Raw genomic sequence first — 8,479 nt, forward strand, 5'->3', positions numbered from 1 at the left:
TACAATACTGAACTTACAGAGCCCATTAATTTTTTTCCTCATTTAAATGCCCTGGACATTTTAGATCTTCTTCCATTCCCCCTTCCCAACAATGACCTGACCAGGATGTAGCCTACTACAGAGACTGGATTTATTTTAAATGCCAATTCCCATCAGGAATCCTTTTAACTACAGAGAAGCAATCAAATACCAATTAAACTGACCTACCTGTTACCTGGAAAAAAAGTAGAATTTGAAGTTCAGTTCTTGAAGTAATTACCTGGATCTAACAGGCAGGACTTGGACTAAATCTTGCCTGGGGCAGGCTTTTCTGACACAATAATTAGCCCAAATGAAAAGAAAACAACCAACATAAATCCCCCCAAACATAATATATGTGTGATCAGGTAACAGAAGCTGAAACTAGAGGGGAAAGAAAAGAGTTCTCAGGATTTTTCTGTCTCAAGTAGACTAATTTTACCATGTCCCCCTGCATACAGCAGCAGTGCTCTGTGCCACAGATTGGTGGTGACGCTCTTATCAGCCTTGAACTTTAATCTAATTATTTTTCCTGTATAGAAATTCACTCACTTCGCAGAAGTTAGGATCTGTTTACAGGAATCTAACAAAGAGAGAAAAAATCCCCTTCAAAATATTAATATCAGATGGAAAAACAGGAAGAAGCTTCGTATAGTCTTAAGTTTAAGAATATGCAACACTGAGAAGAAAGGAGCGTGGATCTCTAACTGATGCCTGAAAGTGTTGCAATGATTCAGGTAAGACTGATAAAAAATAGCTGTCAATGACTTTTTTTTTTGGCTAGTGAAATTTTGATTTTTCTATTACTGTACTTCTCTGCTTGTAAGTTTTGAAGACATGTGAGGCAAATAACATCAGGATCTTGCACAGATGAAGATGGTATTTCTTCTGATGATGTACACAGGTGTCCAAAACTCAGTGAAACCATAATGCCTGTGACTGATACCAGATTTATTTGTGAACCTGAGTTGAAAGGGACTGGTATTCCTGTATGCATGCATTTGTTACAGTTTTTTACTTGTAATTTCACTTTATTATAAAATTCAGAGTACTCCATCAGCAGTAACATTGATTTCTTATTTGGACCAAAGTAGATGAATGCTGGTAATCCCCTAAAATTAAGGATGGTAGAACTGCTTTAAAAGATAAAAATCCTTTGGGTGCTCCATTTGCTGGATTCCATGAGGGTACAAGAAGAATTAAGACAACTTTGCAGCTCTGCATCATATTTCACAGGCCACTGCAGTACAAAATTTCAGTCAACTGACTAGGTATTCTCCAATTTATGGCAGGAATTGTAATACACTTTAAAGTTTGGAGCATTGTCATCCTTTCATACTCCTGCACATATGGCAGAGGCAGAACTAGAGAGTCTTACTGAAAAAGAGTAAGGTGCTTAGGTAGAAGTGTATTCTAGAATGTTAAATAGAATAAAAAATAGTGGGTGAGATTTTGAACACAGCTCTCTACAGATGAAACTAACTGCAGGACCATTCTGTGCTGCTAAGGAAGACACGCTGATTCTGCAGTCAGAAGAGCCTAACTTCAAACAGCCTCCATAGCTGCATAAACCACTTGAAAAAAATTTTTTCCATTTACAACTGAGGATGACAATTCTGTTCTTATTTCGCAAGTATAAGGAGCAACAATTTAGTTAAGTTTTTATAAAATACTTTCATCTAACTACCGTGTCTGACGGGAAGCAGATGCTGCACAGCTCTTAATGCAACAAAATACTTAAACAATTATCATGTTATATTGATGAAGGCCTAATATACAAAGCTGCCATATGCTTTGTATGTCTAAATAATATAGAAATTTTTCTGGGAATTATACGAACAGGTAATTATTGTAAACTGGTTTTATTATGTTGCCACAACAGTCACAAAATGACTTATTTATGTCTGTGTTTATTTATAAATTCAGCTAATTCAGTGCTGTAAAATAACTTGTTTGAGTTTTACATAGTGAGAGTAGAGTAACCTTTGTTTTTCTGTCGCGTGGTTCTGTGGTAATTCAGTATCACCACATCTCACCCACCCTGCTTCGTCAGTGGATGATTACAGAATTGCCACAAAGAGGAGAGAGAGGTAGATTAAAAAACCCTCAGGCTGAGAATGACATTAGTTCTCCATCTCCCATGTCCTAAATAATGTCACTAACCATTATCCCAAACACAACCGACAGCAAATCAACTTCTGTTTTCTGTGTAAGGACAAGCATGGGATAATCTCTTTTACAGAAGGCTCATGTTTCTATGGGTGCTAATGGGTAGAGACTGAATTTTAACATACAGTCTTACTGCATATCCTAGAGAGAGACCAGGTTTCTGGAAGTTTGAGGAGAAAGCCGCTTAAGGAATTTGAGAGACCTGAAGATCACTAGCCAGGTGAATCTAAGTCCATGGCTAGCATTTGGTGCTGCATTTAATTTTAGCAAGACACAGACAGGAAAAATATACTCCCTTTCTTTTTTTATTTTTTTGTTAGACAGATGATACAGTATTCCCCATATAGTGTCAACTTTTACAAATGCCACAGTCATATAAGCATATTGCATTGCTTTAAGTTACCTGTAGATTTACATTTCTTTTCCCAGGTGTCTTTTAAAGCTGCTCCTTAACAGAATGTGGGAAAAAAATGTTGTAGGCATTATTTCCTTGACTGTTCATTAGACTCTACAAAGTAAACTGTCCTTCATGGGATAAAAGCAAATCATAGTCAGAAAAGTAACAGAACCACATTAAGTGAAAATATTGCCCATTTTTGTTCACTAAGTTACCATGGGGCACATGATTATGATTATTTTAAAGCCACGCTTCATTTAGATAAGTAATTAACTCAACAGAATTGGCTTTATAGAACTGCTGAACTAAATCTAGTCACACATGTAAGCTTTATGAAATGAGAAAACCTCTGCTACACTGATGCACCAGCATAAAAAATAATGGTGAACTTTACATCCCATGGATATGCAAAATAAAATTAGAAGTGCTGGAAATATTTAAAATAAAAAAGAAATTGTGCAGGTAGCTTTATGAAATGAGAAAACCTCTGCTACACTGATGCACCAGCATAAAAAATAATGGTGAACTTTACATCCCATGGATATGCAAAATAAAATTAGAAGTGCTGGAAATATTTAAAATAAAAAAGAAATTGTGCAGGTAGTAAGTGTATTCTGAAAAAATTTGCCTAATTCTGTCAATTTAAGGCAGTGTAAATTACTTCAATTTGTAACACCAACTTGTTAAATTAGTTGTCCAGTTAAAAGAGTGTCAGAAATTTGATCCTTAATTAAGTGTTGATATTAATAATTCTGACAGTATTAGGGTATCTGTCACAGATATTTTAGTTTCGAAGTATGTTACATGACACTACAACTGTTAAATACTTTTTCTGCACAGAGGTTATGGTAAACTGTTAACAGTGTATGGTGTTGCCAAAAGCAGCAACTGAAATGTAAAAGACTTCAATTCCTTGTAAAGTCTGCACTTCACAGTCTAAATCAATTTGTAAACTGTAGACAAACAGCTAAAGGAAATTCTGATTTGATATTTTAATAGAAATGAATAAATACAGGTACTTCCACTGGACAAGTGCAGTCCTTGTTGTTATCAAAATGAATGCTTATAATATTCTTGAGCAAGTACAAGGTCTGTAATCACACCAGCATTTTCCCCTTCAGTAAGTGTATCTTTAACTAGATTTCAGATGCTCCCGTAATTCATCCTGTATAATCCAGTAATTGCCAACAACAAAGAACAGAAGACAAAAGCAATCGACAGGGCAACTTCAGAGTTAAGGGCAAACAACATGTGGTATTAAGAATGCAGAACTGAAAACCAGGGCTCCATCTGAGTTCTCCTTTAGTGGTTTCTGCTTGTTGTGTTGCCTCCTTGCTTGCCACAGTCTGACATGAGCCTTCCCAGCCACGGTTTCTATCAGCACATACTGGCTGAGTACCAACCAAGAGACACAATCAGGGAAGGTGCACTCCCATCGATGCTGCGGAAGCATAACATGTCTGAGCTGAAATTGTCACTAGATGAGTGCAGCTGTGCTCTATGTTTCATCAAATGGGGATAAGAATCAGAATGACCATCTGCAACATCTTTTCTTTTGTCTCCTCAATTCTTTATTTTAGTGGTGTGGGGATTGGCTTCTGCTGGAAACAACTGCAGCTTCTATGGGAATGATTAGGCCAACTATTTGTGGAACCATAGTTTCTGCCCTGAAACTGGGGACTCAGCAGGCTTGTACTGAGAAGCTTTAGGTAACATGAAATTGATTTCATTAAACTCGGACTTCTGTCTTCTCATGTATTAGCAAAAGATGTTTTAGACTGAAATTTATAGTTTTGAAAAGGAAAAATGTCTTCCATTATTATAAATACTGACAGAAATGTGTGTAGAAATCACTGCAGATGCCGAAAAACATATGAAATCAGCAACTTAACAGATTTGGAATTATGTTGTTGGTTGTGGTTGTTTTGGCTGCTTTTCTTACAGAGAAAAGAGACAGAAAACAGGTATAAAAGAAAGAGAAAATAACTGGTAAAAATATTATCCAGGTTTTATTTGATGCTACATGGTGATGAAAGCAAACAGTGTAATGTAGTCTAAAAAAGCCAGAGTAGAAAAGAAAACAAGGATAGTGTTGAATGGATTGTAAAAGAGCTCCACCAGTTACAAACTGATAGGTAGCTTTCTTTACCAATTATCCAAAATTTTTAAGGGGCACTCATAGCACACTGTAGCTAAAGGTAATCTGAGCTCAAAGTTTTGAATATCTTGCTCCTTTAAAAGGAAAATTCAAAGGATTTTGTATCTCTGCAGGGGGGTGGGGGTTCAAGTTGACTTCAGTAAGAGATGTTTTGGTCTGACATAATTACAGCAATATGTTACAAGATGAATATAGGATATTATTGCATTGATCTTATTTTTAATGTGTGTCAGTATCCTTCTTTTATGTGATTACCAGTTTATCACAGAATGAATAAAGGAAACCTTATGATTTTCCATTTTTACTTCCAGGGTTCCATGAAGAAAACAGAAGTGTCTGTTCTAAGTCATGTAAACTACCCAAAGGCATCCTGCCAAACATGAAAAAAATAAAGCTGCTGTTCTTGGTGTTGTCAGTCACAATATTAGCCATGGGAATTCAGCTTGTCAGAAATTCAGTTTTTTGCTGTTATTATAGAATGAAAAGATGGCATTTTGCTGCTGTGGAATGGTAATAATATGCACAATGGAATCTCAAGTCCTACTTCTTGGGTAAGTTCTGCCTCAGGAGAACTTGAAAATTACCTGACAAAAACAAATAATGGTAAACATGAAGTACTTTTCAGTGAAGCTGGCAATGCTGTGAAAGAGATCTTTCTTGATACACGAAAGTAGGGGCACATGTGAAAGAATTTAAATCCTGTACCCAGAAGTTCACTCAGAGCAGTTTTTAATACTAGTACTGTAATGCTAGTACTACTTACTTAGATCATCTTCATAAAGTTCTTGATAGTTTTTCTGGGAATGATTGCAGAACAGGGAAGGGAAGGGAAGGGAAGGGAAGGGAAGGGAAGGGAAGGGAAGGGAAGGGAAGGGAAGGGAAGGGAAGGGAAGGGAAGGGAAGGGAAGGGAAGGGAAGGGAAGGGAAGGGAAGGGAAGGGAAGGGAAGGGAAGGGAAGGGAAGGGAAGGGAAGGGAAGGGAAGGGAAGGGAAGGGAAGGGAAGGGAAGGGAAGGGAAGGGAAGGGAAGGGCTATATGTGAGATGCACTAAGTCCCAAATATTTAAAGCTAGGGATGTTACTGGGTTTCTCACACAGAAACTGTTTTGAATGAAAAAACCAAAATCAACTCAATGACAGTTCATGTGGTACTGCTTGTGATCAATGGACATTCAATATTTTGTTTTACTTTTAAACACCTCATCGAAGATAGCTAAAGAACAGCCTTGTGGATGCTGTTTCTCTGATCAGAAGATGGACTAGACCCTAAAACAAGCCATGTTTTTACTGATCTACTTGTTCTCCCTATCAAAGCCATGTTAGCAAGCAACTTCAAAAACAAGTGAGTAACAGTACTTCCACTTTCAAAGGTTCTTCTGTTATGAATCTGGATAACTTAATTCTATTACAAAGTGGCCATTTATGATTTGTATAAGCAAAAAAATCACAGGACGATGTGGCTTATTGAGAGATAACCATATGCCCCATGGCTTTGCTGTTATACCCATAAATACTCACTTAAGATGATCCTCTCATTGAAGTTGGTGACAAAACACACACTGTTCAGTGGGAGCAGACTCATGCCTTAATGCAAGAAACACATAAAATGCTGTCTTCTTCAGGTTCTGGAAACCTATGGGATTCTTGAGCAAACTTGGGACCAAAGTATGCAGACTGAAGTGATTTAGTTTGTACTAGTAGGATGGGAAGGTCTTTCTAATCGTGCTTGATCTGAATGAAAATCAGACCGTCATCTGTTTGAGACTAATAATATTGCCATATATCCTTTCATCTCAGAGTGAAACAAGAGCTGACATTCCTATTTATTGTGTTGTGTTATTTTGAACAATTTCAGTGCAGAAATAAGGAAATACTTGATTTCAGGGTTTTCCCAATGAAATATTTTCATATGGCCAAACTGAAGTCTTTTGCTTAATGCACAGGTCATGTGTCTTTGATGAAGTACTGTCCATCTAATTGGAAAAGAGAGTTTGACCAAGAAACACTAGCCTGCAAGAGGAAATAGGAGTATGAGACGTATAGCAAAGCAGCTGCAGAGGAATACTGATTTCAGTATGTGCTGACTTCAAATGAAACATTTCAGATTAGTTCAGCAAACCAGAATATTTGGTTTCATATTCAGTCAACCAGAAAGAATCTTTTTCTTGATTTTCCTAATGGGAAAGGGAAGGAATTCTACACAAAGGCTTTTCTCCTGTGGAAAAAAAAAAAAAAAAAGATATTACAACACCATGTTTTCTAAAAGGAAAAAAAAGTAGACCAAAACATTTTGATATAAAGTCTTCAGCTAGCTCTGAGGTTTATGAAACCCCATGACAGTTCTGCAGGCCACACCTACTGGTAATAAAAGACAAAAGAAGTTGCTTCTTGACTGCTCTTTAAAAGTTTTCACCAGGCTAACAAAGACGCAAGGTTGATTTTCTTTCATGGCTTCTTGCTATAGTGTGGGCAAGATGACATCTACCAGGAACTTCCTCTTAATGGCCAAGAATTTTGATTAATTAAAAAAAATAGAAAAGCTGAAATTAATTAGCACTTTTTTTTTTTAGAAGTGTTAGATGAAGAGCCACTGACTTGGAGACCTTTCTATGGTACAAGGTCCTAAAGTAAATTTTTAAAAGTAACTAGTAGTCAACACAGCAAAAGCTTACATCTCCATGATTACTGTTTTCCTTCATTTATTTAATATCTAACAAAAGAATTTGTGTCCCAAAGATTGTAAACCACTAGCATTAAATATATTTATAGATAATCTGAAAGTTCAGAAGAGAATAAAACTGAATGGATGGACTTTTCATTAGGTTATGTTCTATATCTTGGTGAAATAGAGAAGACTAATTCCTTGCCATTTGCAGCTGCTTAGGCCAATTTAAGAATTTAAGAATTCTTTACTACAGTAGCATAATATTGGCTGCATTATTTGGTTTCTTAAATGCTATCTATATCTTAGTTCTTTTTTTTCTTATTCAAACTCTACTCTCCTTCCTAGACCTCTTCAGTACAAACACCTAAACCAAATTGTGTTCATCATTCAAAAGTATGAGAGAAGAAGACAAAAATCAGAACAATCAGCCAGCTTTGCAGCCAACAAAATTCAAAGGTACTTGTATAGCTGGGAAACCCTGCCTCTACTAAATTCCATTAGCATTCACTGACATCCTACAAGTGCAAGGCTGCCATACCATCAGGTTTTTTTAACAGAAAGTGTTATATGTGAATTTTGTTTGGACACTTGTGTGAGATACCAGTGCTTAAGAGCAGTGTAGGTGTGTGACTTACCAGTGAAGGCTGCAAAAATTGCATTTCAGGAATGAAAGTCCAGATACATGTGTGTTTGTGTTTATGTTAAAATGCAGGAAACAGGAGTATTACAATGAAACAATGCAAAAGTACGTCACACATCCATGGGTTGTTTTCTTGAACTGCATTCTCTGCAATTTATCTTCATTCTTCCGGAAGCTGGTTCTTAAAGGTTTAAAAACTGATTACTCAAATAAGTTTATGCAAATGACCAATCCATTTAAATTGCATTTATTTCCCTATAGTGAACACAAGAAATATAATAAAAATAAATCAAAAGTCAGAAGTTTTAGGCAATATCACTGCTAAAGATTATTCTCCAATTTTGGACTGGAATCCTGATGCAATTGTTCAAAAAATCCTCATTCACACAACTATAGGACTTCCTAATAGAAGAGAATATGCCAGGTAAGATGTA

General features: G+C 36.4%; 1 long non-coding RNA gene across 2 annotated transcripts; it reads left to right on the forward strand.

The window, feature by feature from the left end:
* The first annotated feature begins 215 nt into the window (after positions 1–215).
* On the forward strand, positions 216–7,958 carry LOC138110803 (uncharacterized). 2 transcript variants are annotated; one of them, XR_011151070.1, is made up of 5 exons: positions 216–755; positions 4,165–4,293; positions 5,054–5,293; positions 5,950–6,082; positions 7,751–7,958. It is a non-coding gene; the product is annotated as an uncharacterized lncRNA (long non-coding RNA). The 2 variants fall into 2 exon arrangements; XR_011151069.1 differs by having other exon boundaries at positions 5,954–6,082.
* The last annotated feature ends 521 nt before the right edge of the window (positions 7,959–8,479 follow it).

The sequence above is a fragment of the Aphelocoma coerulescens genome, chromosome 5 (assembly GCF_041296385.1).
Source record: "Aphelocoma coerulescens isolate FSJ_1873_10779 chromosome 5, UR_Acoe_1.0, whole genome shotgun sequence".
NCBI lineage: Eukaryota > Metazoa > Chordata > Aves > Passeriformes > Corvidae > Aphelocoma > Aphelocoma coerulescens.